The sequence below is a fragment of the Equus quagga genome, chromosome 13 (assembly GCF_021613505.1).
Source record: "Equus quagga isolate Etosha38 chromosome 13, UCLA_HA_Equagga_1.0, whole genome shotgun sequence".
Lineage (NCBI taxonomy): Eukaryota > Metazoa > Chordata > Mammalia > Perissodactyla > Equidae > Equus > Equus quagga.
The window spans coordinates 11,046,558-11,060,243 of record NC_060279.1 but is presented as its reverse complement, the minus strand read 5'-3'; positions in this window follow the sequence as shown (position 1 = coordinate 11,060,243).

Here is a 13,686-nt window from a genome sequence, read left to right as displayed (position 1 = left end):
CTCCATGGACTCAGGGACGATGGCGTGAAAGGACTGTGGTGAACCTGCTTAACTGCTCCCTTCCTCAGTTCTCCTCCCTGCAAGGGCAGAGGGAAGTAGTGTCTCCTTGTGGCGCTGTCCTGGCCCGGACCCCTGACAGCTGAAAGCCTGGGCCTGGAGGGGTGGTGCCACCTGTGGGGAGCTGAGTCCCACCACCCAAGGGGCTGCTGGCAGGACAGTTGGGGAGTGAGAGGGCAGCAGCCTTGGCTCCAAACCTGGAGGTGCCGGGGGCATTGGCTGAGAGCCAGAGCCCTGGAGCTGGGGGCCTCCCCCAGGGGGTTGTCACGTGACGCAGTCATAGAATGTCTGCGATCTGTATGCTGACGTGGCATCCAAGTGGAGGCAGCTGATTTGCTGTTGCTTCTGTTTCTCTCCATGCCCTCATTAACTCTGGATCTTAAAATGAGGAGCTTGGAACATGCATCTGGTAAAGAACGTTCCAGCCCTCTGCTTCTGAGAACCAGCCACTAAAGGGCATTCTCTTCTTCTTCTTAACGGCTCCATTTCTTCCACCTGTGTCTTTTCTTCTTCCTTCCCTTCGCCTCTTTACCTCCTGCATCTTTCTCTGTCTCACCTCCTTTCCCAATGTCTGTCTCTCCGTCTTATTCCTGCACTCAGTGCACACAGCCCCCTACAACCAACATAATAAGCACACATACATTCTCATTTTTTATTATATTAGTAACATTCACATACTTTTACACACAACCACGTGCATGTCTCACACACACAACTTCTAATTCACTCAGACAGCCGCATGTACCCTCACTCACGAACGCTCCTGCACCCACAGAGTCCTCATCTCCTCGCCTCGGCCAGCTGACATGACGACAGCTCTGCTCTGATGAGCTGTCACACTACGGGGACCAGTCACATCTCCTCCAGCGATACTCCCACCCCCAGCCTGGGCTAATTGGGGCAGGAGGGGGCGCAGGCAGCAGAGCGAGTCAGCTGAAAGCCCATCCAGGTATATGCCTGAACAGAGCACCTCAGTAAACACAAGACCCCCAAACAGTGGCTTTGATTTCAGAACCAAACCGCAGTCAGGAGCTGGGCTCTTGGGTGGCTGAGCTAATGGAGTTGGGAGATTTTTACTGAGAGGTCACTGGTTCAGACCCAGCTCTGGTCAACAGGAACTGAAAAATATTTTTATCTGACAGCTGATGGCCGCCATTAGCTGGTGGAGGGTCTCCTGCCTGCCCCACCAGGCAGGGAAGGCCACTGCGGCTCTGTGTGGCACCTTGGGGTTGGCACATGGCTGGCATAGAGCTTGGCGAGCTGATGGGGCAGATTAGAAAAAGATGCACACACACACTGCAACCCTCATCCTCCCCTGGCCCATGAGGACTGATCTTTAAAAGGTGTCCTGTCTGAGCAGATGGCCTCAAGGCTTGGTGCTTTAGTGTGATTCTACCTCTTTCTCTGGGAGGTCACCGTCCTGCACAGGACACATGGCTTGGTGAGCAGAGTACTGGCTGTCTTCCAGCCACCTTGATCCCTGGCACCTGAGCACAAACGGCCTTCCCATACACGCAGCCTTGAATAAGCACCCCATGCCATCTCCCCACCGGCCCTAATCAGCCTCCTCACTGTCATTGCGTTTTCATGACAGCTCAGAGCCTAAGGGTGACAAACCTCTCCTAGACCTCTCTGTCCCTTTCCCCTCACAGGGGAGGGCATTGGTGAAGTGTCATGCCTGAGCTGTCCCTAGTGACCAGCTATAATTCACTCAGGACCAGAACAATTCACTCATTTAAGGCTGCAGCTGGCTCTTTGCTCACAGCGGTGGGGGGAGCAGCAATAATAGCACTCATTGTGATGGTTAAATTGAAATAATCCTTCACAGTTCCCAAAGTGCTTTGGCACACGTGTCCCATCCTCCTTGAGAGGAACTGTGATAATGAGGATTCCCGCTGTCCTCATTGGCTCATTCTACTTTGAGGGGCAGCCCAGTGTGGTGGCGAGAGAATAGAGTTGAGAATCAGGCCGATCTGGGTTTGAATCCCAGCTCTTGCCTATTTCTACATTAGTGACAGTTTTATAGCCTCTCTGAGCCTCCACTTATTTGTAAAATAAGGCTACTACTGCCTGAGAAAATTATATTAAATTTTTTTCATCCTGGAGTTGGACATAGAGTGAATTAATAAGAAAAGTTATGGAGTTCAAATAAGGAGTTAACTTTCTGGAAGGAGCAGAGATATAACAGGAAGGGTCTAGAAGGGACTGAATTGTGCTTCTGATTTACTTCATGTTGCCTATCGGATACTGGGCTGGGCGTGGCCTGTAACCACGGGCAAGCCACCATCAGGGCCTTAGAAACCACAATTCCAATGCACCATAACCCTAAGTCAGTCGTCGGCGTCAAAACAGAGGCGTAGGACCAAAGGAGGAAGGGACCGCACCCACTCAGTGGAAGAACACCTGTTAGAAATGGTGGAAGAGGTTTATTGAGATAAATCTGAAAAGGGATTGACAGATGGAGGCCGGGTGGGAGGAAGGAGGTAGTGTTCCAAGAAGAGGGAAGAACTTAAGACACAGGCACCGAATGTGGGGGCGTGAAATAGGCCACTTTCGCCTGACCTTGGCGTGTCATGGTCCTCACTGTGGTGACCTGGAAACTGTACGTTCACCATAAAGAGACTGGAGGGAGAAAGCATAGTTCCTGCTCAAGTTGGTATCAAAGGACAACATTCTGACCTAGTTTATATCGTCCACTTCTTCTCTTTTACCCTTTTCTGCTTTCATGCGTTCTTTATAGTATACATGGCAAACGCCACTTCCGGATGCTTTCCAAACATCTAGGACTTTCTGCAGCTAAAACCAGCATCTTGATCTTGAAGAGTCCCATTGTGAAAAAATCTTTTCCCTGTACATATCAAAGGGAAATTGGGGGTCTCAGGGCTGTGAAAGACAATAAGCAAGAAGAATCTGGGGAAATTCACAGAAATGCTCTAAAACAGGGAAGGAACAAAAGGAATATTTAGATGTATTGGGACATTAAACCATTGTGTCTTGAGATAACACTCAAATCTCCCAAGGAAGAGTCAGTCATTCTCCTCAGGCAGTATTTCACACGCTGGAGTAAATAAGAAAATATTGTCTTGCAGAGAAAAATATTCCCAAGGACTCTCACATTAAATTATTTTTATTATAAAGGTACTTAAATTTATGCAAACATAAAGCTAAGTGTATATTTCGAATGCTTGGAAATCTTACATAATTATAAAACGAAAGTAAATTCATAAATTAAAACAAAAACCCTTCACGTTCAAATTAATCACATCAATTTAACACGATATGCTGTTGTTTGCTCAGAAGAAATCTGCTTACAAAGTAAAGAACAAGTCTGACTTCTGAGTAACACGCCCAATCCTTTGACTTCAAGGTATCTGTATATGTCGTATAATAACCCCACGTTTCCACCACTTGTCTTTTTTTCTGTAAACCCAAGATACAGAAAGCTGAATTAACTATACCCCTTAAATCATGGCGAACTATGCCAATTTGTCAGTAGGGGAGCCTTTTCTTCTATTATACCATTTTCTTCTCCTTCCTTCCTCCTGCCTTCCCAGTCCCCTCTCATTCCCCAAAGCATCCACCTGAATGTGTGTGATATGTGTGCTTGGACATCTGGGGTTTCTGTTTGTTTGTTTGTTTGTAAAATATACAGTGTTGTCTTGTGGTTTGGCTTTAATTTATGTGAATGGTATTGAACAATATGCTTCACTGAGTTTCTTACTTTTGTCATTTCCTGCCACGTTTTTATGAGCTACCCATGTTGCAGAGTGAAATTCTGAACATTGCTTCTTCCTGTGCATACAGTGGCACACTGTGCATCGGCTGCGTTTTCGTCAGCTCGTTCCCTAAGGTGAACACCTAGGTGCCTCCAATTTCCAGCGGCCGCATAAAGCTGTGGCAAATCTCCTCATCCATTGGTATGAAAGTTTTCTGGAGTGTATTTCCAGAAACGGCCTGCTGGTTATAAAATACTTGTACATAGATAATTTCAATAAGATTTTTCTCCAGAGTCCCTGTGCCAGTTGACACTTGCAGGAAAACATTTCTCTCCTCACTTCTCAGCCAATCCTTGATAATGTCTGACTTTAACCTGTGTGCCAACTTGATAAGGGTAAAGTATTATATCATTGTTTTAATGGGCATTTTTTCTGATTGGCAGTGAATTGACCATCTCTTCAAATATTTGTTAGCCAGATTGCTTTCCCCTGCTGTGAATTTTCTACCCACAACTTCTGCCCACTTTTCTATTGGGTTTCCTTTCTTGTTCATTTGCGGGATTCTTTCATATCATAGATATTAATTTCTTGTTTTTCTTGTACTTTGAAACATTACCTCCAAGTTTGTGACCTATCTGTGAAATTTGTCTATGTGGCCCCATTGAATAGAAATCCTTAATTTTGATGTAGTGAAGTCTGTTCATTTTTCACTTCACTGTTCGTGCTTCTTAAGTCTCATTTAAAGTGTTTTCCCAACTCAAAGTGACAAATATATTCTCATATTTTATCTATTAGCATAAAGTTATGAATGATGTTTGCTCTGATTTTTAGTATATAGCCTTTTAGGTTGAGAAAGTTCTATTCTGGGGCCAGCCTGTGGCACAGCGATTAAGTATGCACATTTGGCTTTGGCAGCCCGGGGTTCACCAGTTCTTATCCCAAGTGCGGACATGGCACTGCTCACCAAGCAATGCTGTGGCAGGCGTCCCACATATAAAGTAGAGGAAGACGGGCAAAGCTGTTAGCTCAGGGCCAGTCTTCCTCAGCAAAAAGAGGAAGATTGGCAGTAGATGTTACCTCAGGGCTGATCTTCCTCAAAAAAAAAAAGTTAAAAAAAAAAGAGGGGGCCAGCCCTGTGGCCGAGTGGTTAAGTTCACGTGCTCCACTGTGGTGGCCTAGGGTTCGGATCCTGGGCACGGACATGGCATCGCTCGTCAGGCCACGTTGAGGCAGCGTCCCACATCCCACTACTAGAAGGACCTGCAACTAAGATATACAACTATGTATTGGGGGGATTTGGCGAGATAAAGCAGAAAAAAAAAAAAGTTCTATTCTTAGTTTTTTGAAGGTTATTTTTAAATCAAATATAGTTTTGGACTTAATTAAATGCTTTTTCTGGGTATATTAAAGTTGTAATATAACCCATATATGAATACAGTAATTTGGAATAAATTTCTGATGTTAAACTACCACTTCTTTCCTGGTGTAAATCTTACTTGATTATCATCTTTTGAATGTTTCAATCCACTGTGGTATTCAGTTAGTGAATATTTTATCCAGAATTTTTGTTTCTATATGCATCAGTGAAATGAACCTATAATTTTTGTTCTTTCGTTGTCCATATCCAGCTCTAGGCTCACAGTAATATCAGCCTCATGGAATGAGTTGGGCATCTTTCTTCTTCTGTTTTCTGGAACGACTGGTGTAATGTAGAGATTATTTATTGCTTGAACGTTTACCAGAATATGACCAGGCCTGGGATTCTTTGGAAAGAGCTCTTCAACTATTTTTTTCAATATCTGCAATTAATATTGCATTTTATATATTTTACGGTTTATCCATTTTATGTAGTTTTTTCAATTTTGTTGAAACATATCTGGTCACAATATTCTCATATTATTTGCAAAACTCTCTGTTGTGCTGGAATTTCTCTACTTTAAATTACTCATTCATTCATTCATTTGACTTAGGGCAAAAAGCCTGTATGTTCCTCTCTGGGTTTGCCCTTCCACATTTGCACCCATTCCTTCTCTCGCCCCAAGGTCACCCTCTCTGTCTGAGATCAAGCCGAACCCTCTGCCTGGTGAGGCTCTTTTCCAACACCTCTGTCTCTTGCTTCCAAGAGCCTAGCCCTGGTCTTTGTGGATCTGCTGGTGGAAGAGGAGCTAGTAATGATAAGGGGGAGGGGTAGAAATGAGGTGGGGGAGGGGTGGTAATGAGGTGGGGGAGGGGTGGTAATGAGGTGGAGGAGGGGTCGTATTGAGGTGTGGGAGGGGTAGTTGCTGTATTGTCTCCACAGCTAGTTTCTCATGAGCCTGTGTTGATTGAGCCAGCCCTACTTGTTGTCAAGGTTATTGTAAACAATAATGCAAACACAGGCGTTGTAGTCACATCAAAGTACTTGGTTATGTGCTGGCCAACTCTGTAATCCAGATTATTCTATTAACTACTTTTTTTTTTCTTTTTGAGGAAGATTAGCCCTGAGCTAACATCTGCTGCCAATCCTCCTCTTTTTGCTGAGGAAGACTGGCTACATCTGTGCCCATCTTCCTCTATTTTGTATGTGGGATGCCACCATAGCATGGCTTGATAAGCAGTGCATAGGTCTGTGCCTGGGATCTGAACCAGCAGCCCGGGGTTCACTGAAGCAGAGTGCGGGAACTTAAGCACTATGCCGCTACACCACTGGGCCGGCCCCTCTATTAACTACTTTTTAAAGATTGATATCAAAATGAAAGCACAAAATTTAGAAATTTGCTAGGTTTCTGTTGATCCCAGTTTGAGAAACAGTGTTTTGTAAGGATTTCTACTTGCCTATATGCTTCGCTCTATTTATTTTTAATAATAATCCTTTGCAATCTTAACACATGTTAACACGAGGAAATCATGATATGCTATCAGCTTAAACAAAATGAGGAAACATCATCCAGGCGGAGAAAATGACACTTGCAAAAATACGAAGGCAGGAGAGGACGGGGGTGAACATGAGGTACACTGAGTGGAGGTTTCTAGAACGCACGTGCATGAAAAGTGGGCAGTGAAGGTGGAAAAACAGAGCTGTGAATGCATGAAGGGCTACAGAGAACAGAGGAGGATGAGGCTTCAGGAAGGTCGCTGAGTGCCAGTTAGGAGCAGCTTCAGGAGAGGGGTGGGGGAAGGAGGTCCGTCTACGGTGGAATGGAGGGCTGGGTTGTCGAGAAGAGACACCAGGGGTGGAAAGCTCACCTCTGGGCGGTCATTCCTGTATTGAGCCCACTCTGCATGCCAGGCTCTGTGCTAAGTGTGTCGCTGCATCAGGGAACAGGAAAGATGATGTCTGCCCTCTTGGAGTTTATGGCCTAATGTTGGGGATGGACATCGCGTAAGCAAACAGCACTGTGACAGAATGATTTCTGATCATGGGAAGTAAGGACGGAGAGCTGATACAGAAAAAAGCAGAGTGGGGTGATGAAAAGTAGCTGCAGGCAGAGGTACTTTAAATAGGGGTCAAGGAAATGTTTTGGGAGGTGACTATAAGCTGAGACCTGAAGGCAGAGGAGGAAAGCACGGGAAAGAGCTTTTAAGGCAGAAGGAACAGCAAGAAAAAAGCTCTGAGACAGAGAAGTGATGGGCGCACTCAAGGAAAAGGGGGGAGGCCAGAACAGCCGGAGAAAAGTGAGTGCAGAGGAGGGGCGGGTGCGGCCTGACCGTGTGGGGGGCTGGGATTCGTCCTGGTGTGGTGGGGAGCCCTGGGAGGGCCGCAGTCCAGGAGGAACATGGCCTAAGCATGTCTTACAGTCCCTCTGGCTCCTGGAGGTGTCTAGGTCACGGCGTAAGAGTGGAAGCGGGGGTCCTGTTTGGAAGCCACTGGGGTGCCCCAGGTGTGAGATGAGGGGTGAGAAGCGGGCAGGTTGGGGAGGTATTCTGGAGGCATTGCTGACAAGGATGGACTTGGACAGGGCATGAAGGAAAGGGAGAAATCAGGGATGACTCCGGAGGTTTTTGGCAGAGTGACTGGGTAGATGGTGACACCTTTACTGAGATGGGCAGACTAAGGGTGGACCAGCGTGGGTGAGCTGAATGCCCTGCTAGTGGCACAGAGGAGAGAGATGACGCTGGGGAGGGGAGGAGCATTTCACTACGGGAGGAGACTGAGCTTGCTTGCAACAGAAGGAGAAAGGGCCATTGGACAGGGAAAATCAACCAGGCAAGTGTGCGAAGGGGCAGCTGGTGGGTGAGAGGAAGAGTGTGTGGACTGAGGAGTGAGCTGTCAGTGGGAGGGACGCTCCCTTCTTGGCCACGGAGAAAGAAAGGGAGGAAATTTGCAGTGGTGAAAACTAAAATTGGTCTGCCTCAGTCTTCCCAGGATGCCTAGCCACCTGCTGCCATGGATGTGGAGGGAGAAGCTGGTGTGAGGGCAAGGTTGCCCCCTCAAGTTGTTTGAATCTGGCTGAGTTACCCGAGGCTGTGTTCCCATGATTGACTTACATCCTGTCTAGCTGGTATCACACAGGTCCTTCTCATTCTGGCAAAGCAGCTCATTTTTTTTTTAAAGTGGAGCTTTATATTCATTAAACATTTATTGCGTGCTTGCTATAGACAAAAAACTCAGGATTTGAGGGTACAAACACAGCCGAGGCTTTGTTCTGGGTTTCAAGGAACTCACCATCTAGTTAGGGAGGTGACAGCAGAACCAGAACACAAGACCAGGCAGAACAAAATGAGTGAGAGGAAGGAATTCCAAGCATCAGCCAGAAGGAGAGGAAATGAAATCTGACTCTGATGGGCTGAGGGTGCCATGGATCAGAACTGGCTTTGGGGTGAAGAGAATTTGGCTGGAATTTTGCTGAAAGGTGAAGGACGGGGAGGGTGTTCTAGAGGGGGGAGCAAGGTGAGCAAAAGCTGACTACTCATGCCACCTGCACTGCACACACTTGGGGAGGGCCATCTGCCAGAGGTGGAAGTGGAAAAGGTTGGAAGACCAGGGGTTCCACCTTAGAGAAGAAACCACGCCAAGGAGCGTGGAAGCAAAGGCATGGATGCCCCCTTTCTCTTGGGGGCTAGCTGGGGCTTCTCATTGCTGCTCACAGCCCTGCAATCACACAGCGCCGGGTAAGGGAGGCCCCAGGGCCAAGAACACCAGAGCACAGGAAGAGCTCCTGTCTGCCTGGGACGTGGGGCTTCCCACAGCACAGTGGGGACCGCAGTTAGAGGATTTTTATTACTGTTACATCCTAATTGGCATTTCACTCACTGCCTGTTGTCTCCTTCTGGTGTTGAGCAGCTTGGAAATGTTCTGCCTGTGATTTTTTCATCTGAGCAGAACCATTTACTCCAGCTTCTCCTCCTCCCCTTACTTTGCTTCTTTCTCCTAAAAGAGAACTCGAGACCATAAACTTTTTTTTTTTTAATCACAAAATAGTAACAAACGTATTTTGAATATTGTAACAAAGAAAAGCATTATGTGGCTGAAAGAGAGGCTCTTAAAGAATTAAATAAAACCCCACATGCCTAAATTTTAAATCTGGCCCTCCCCCATGAAAATACACTTGAGCGATTTTTTTGTGTGTGGTGAACAATTCTGCTTGTTCATAGGTTAGGAAGAGCTTTAAAGAAAACACAATGCCCCCTTTTTTGCATATGCCAAACATTTTCACCCAGGGTGAAATCGGTTGCTATTTTAAACAAATTGATTTTTCTGGAGGATGCTGTAAAAATATTATTGCAGACAGAGCCAGCCCGGGGCAAAACAGTGTGAACCAAGCAAAACTCGTCTTTGGTGCTTTCCTGACACTTCTTCTCTGTCAAGGGGCTGATCTCCGCCGGCACCCATCCCACCCTGCTTCCTTAGGGCTTACATTGTGATGAAGAGAACTGGGAGCCTGGGAAAGTGGGGTCACCACTGGCTCAGCCACTAACCAGATGTGCAAACTTGAGTAAGTCCCTTCCTCTCTTTGAGACATAAAATGAGGGTATTGAATCATGAAGGATTAAAAACTCAACAATTTACGAGGCAGGTCACGTAAATGGGTGAATCAGGCTTGGCAGAAGACACTAGAGAGTGATGAGGACTGGGGCAGAGTAGAGAAAGCCTGCAGTGACTAAGGGGCAAGGGCTAGCCTGTTCCAGCTGATTGCTTCCCTGGGTAGTACAAGACTGACGTTACCAAAACTTCTAGTTTTTTATGAGAAATGAAAAATTTGAATTTTATGTAAAAATTTCATATTTTAAACCACTCTTCAGGCCACACAAACACATCTGCAGGCCTAATTTGGCCTGCGGACAGTAAGCTTATAACCTCTGAGCCAGGTTATATCTATGACCCTTCTGGTTCTATCAGCAGTTGGTAGAGGATTAAGATTCTGCTATCTCTACTGAGTATTTTAACTTCACTCTCTTAAAGAAAGCAAACCCAAAGAACCTCTAACGGTGGGGCTGAAGATTTATGATAGGCCATTGGGAAAGTTATTTACAGCAACGATCTACCTGGCTCTGGGCCTGCTCCCCCAGCAGATGGTGCCATCCTGGCAGCTTGGGTGCTCTGCCCACACATAAGTCTGGCATTATTTATGTGGTCTCTTTCCGTTAAAAAATGACCTAGTCAATATAGTCAAACACACATGCAAAGTTGGCCTTATGTCCTGAGTAACATTTTAACAGAATAACTACCTGAGCCAGACGGGAGCCCCTTTGGTGGCCATGAGGTGGGACATATGTAGAGACTTGAGTTATGGGGGAGGAGGGGAAAACCGTAGGGTCAGTCTGGTCTGAACTAGAACACGACTGGAATATCTTTATTTTGCCTCCTTGCCCCAAACACATTCACCCGTTAATCACCACCAAAAACTCTCCTTCTTGCTTTGGTTCCCAGGAATTAGGAAAACTGTGGCCCTGTCCAAAGCCCTTCCTGCGGTCCTTAGTCCAGGCAAGAATAATGGTCAGGTTTCATAACTTTCATTACAAAATATCAGTTTTGTGGTGTCTGCAAGTCTGACATCTAAAGCAGATGACTTTTCATTCAATATTCGAATATTTGCCAGCATTCAGCACCAAAGTGACTGCTTTTTAGTTCCAGCCAAAAGCTTACTTGAAATAACTGATAAATTTTGCGTTAGACCAAAGTATATGCCAATCATTTATTGCTTTGTGTCTATTAAGTTCTCTCCCTGACTCTTGTTGGGTTGTTCAGACAGCTATATTCCTGGACCATACTAACTTTGCTCCCTGCAGAAATATCTTCACTGAGTCCTGTTGGTTATCGTGCCATTTTTTTTATGGAAGCCCATTTTAAAAATCAGCCACATGAAGAACATTTCCACATTTTCTCCAAAAACTGTTGTGGAAGATATTGTCCATTATGTTGTTCAATGTTCCTGATATAATGATCCACATTATGAATTCCTCTTAGAATTTAATGTCAGGAAAATATTTGCTTCTCTTGGCACAATAGGATGCTTCCTCTCAAGTGATCACAAAGAGTCTAGACCTCACAATGCTCCCTTTCCTTTTTTGCCTTGGCTGATGGGAATCTTAATGCCTGCCTTCATGCTGGTGGCAGCAACCATATATTCCCAAACGGGGAGCACAATTATCTTTCTGTTTCATTTTCTTGGTGTTGACCTGTTTTTATTCTAATTGTTTACTGCATATATGTGTGTTATTATATGTTGATTAAAATAGTTTTGGGAGTAAGCAGTGCATAAATTATACATACATTTTGTGATCATTTAAAATCATAGTATATTATGTCATTTTATTGTTGTTTTCAAATTGCTTCATTTGTATCTCTTTAATCTTCTCAGCTGGAATTGTAATTAAAAAAAAAAAATCTTTCAACTGTGCTTAACACAGAGCTTTACACCCAGTTAGCACTCAATAAATACTTGTTAATGTGTTTACTTCACCATTGACTACGGCTGATGCCCAAGACATTGAAAGGAGGAAAAAAAGCTTAAATCATGTAAAGGATGAAAGTTTATTCATAAATATGAAGTGAGAGAATAGACAGGTTTCACATACTCTCTCCCTCCTCTGTAAATGAATAGGACATCTGACAGGGCAAGGAGAAGTGTGACTGACTCAGTGATTCCTGGATTCCAGTAGGAATTCGTACTATGCAAGGACAATGCAAAACCAGAAAATGGCTTCTACTTGTTTAAAGATTTTCTGTATTTAGCAAACAGGCATTTAGTGTTTACCATGTGCCTGGCACTATGCCACGTGGGAGAAGACACGGATGATTCGGAGTGGTCTAGTCCCAGGGGTTGGATAGAAAAGCAAGCAGACCTCAGGGCCACAATTCAAAAAATGGCCCCAGGATATTGCTGTTAGGGTCAATTCTCTCTTGGAGTTGCCCAGCTTTGTGGAACTGGACGAGAGGTGCAGACGAAGGATGAAATGAGGAATCAACCACTGGTCTATTTCATAATGTATGTCATCACATGGCTCAGTCTCTCTTTATCTTCCAATTGTTGGAGCAGCAAGTCTAGCACCACCATGTTCTTGACCCTTCTGCCCACAGCCACAATCTGGCTGGGCTGAGGTGTGATACAGCTCACTCTGGGGATAGAGAAATGCATGCTTGCTAGCAGCTGGGGATTACAATGAGGTGGTACTGATGAGATCCACAATAAACTGTGACCAGCTACCTCAAAGCTAAACATCTGCATGGCCAAGGGAGAAACGGCATTTTGTTGGGCAATGTATCTGTTTACAAAAATTGTTTACTGACCCTGTGGGGTAGCATGACTATTCAGTTGCTAACACACCCCTCCAATTTGTGGTAACAATCCCTTATACCAAGCATAGTATTAGCTCACTAAGCAACACATGTCTCTGTACTTTGACGTTTTTTAGTAATAATGTTCTCCGGAAAATAGCAAATGATGGTCACAATTTATTTCAAAGGGTGTTTAGGAATTTAGCATGCATCTGTGAAATGTTACTTAATCCTGGGTGATCTGTGTGCATAATTATGTTTTAAATTGCACATGATTGCTGACTCTCATATCACTTAAACAATCAGGATGCATCAAATGACTGGCTGTTGTCTTATAACATTTTGTTTTCCCGTTTGGAACTATTGGAAAGAGACCATCACATCTCACAACCATCTGCAATATTGCATGAATATTGAATAGATATTATGAGTATTGAATTTGGCAGCACTTCTGCGGTCATATTTCTATGTATTTTTCATTGCCTACTGAAAAGAAAATGAAAAGAAGGAGGGAAATGATTTAAAAGTTCTCTGGACTCTGCAGAACTGCTCTTGTATTTCTAGATCCCTCCCTTAGCATCCTTTGTTTTGTTTCCCCCCCTGTAACAATAGCAATAGTATCTTATCTTTGAATAGTACACATATTTTAAAAGCATGGTCCAATAAAGTACCGTGTTTGGTCTTTACATTGACTCTGTGAGATGGAGGAGCCGGCCTTGTCAAACATCCGTTGTACGTATGAAAACTGAAGCACAGAGAATTGGTGACTTGTGGTGACTAATATCACTTACGTAGCGATAGCTTAGGAGAGGCCAAACACTTCCCACTTGATAGCACTGCCTTCTAACTAGAGGCTGAAGTAATGGGAGATAATTCCTACCACAACTTAGGGCATCTCTTCAGGATGTCAAGAGTGATATGGAATTGGACATGAAAGGCCAACATCTATCTAAAATGTAGCCCACTTACAGGTGAAGGGCTGGGAATATGCATGTATTTCTCTTTCTGGCTCCCTTACTGTGTCATCACCTATCAGAAATGGGAGAAACATAGACTCCTTTCTTTCACCCCTCACCCAATAGATTACAAAGTTCTGTTAATGTTCCCTCTCAGGGATGCTCAAAACCATCTCTTTCCCCTCTTTTCAATTGTTGTTGCCCTATTTCAGTCCTCCATCCTTTTCCACAGACCACTGCAACATTCTAGCTAGTCTCC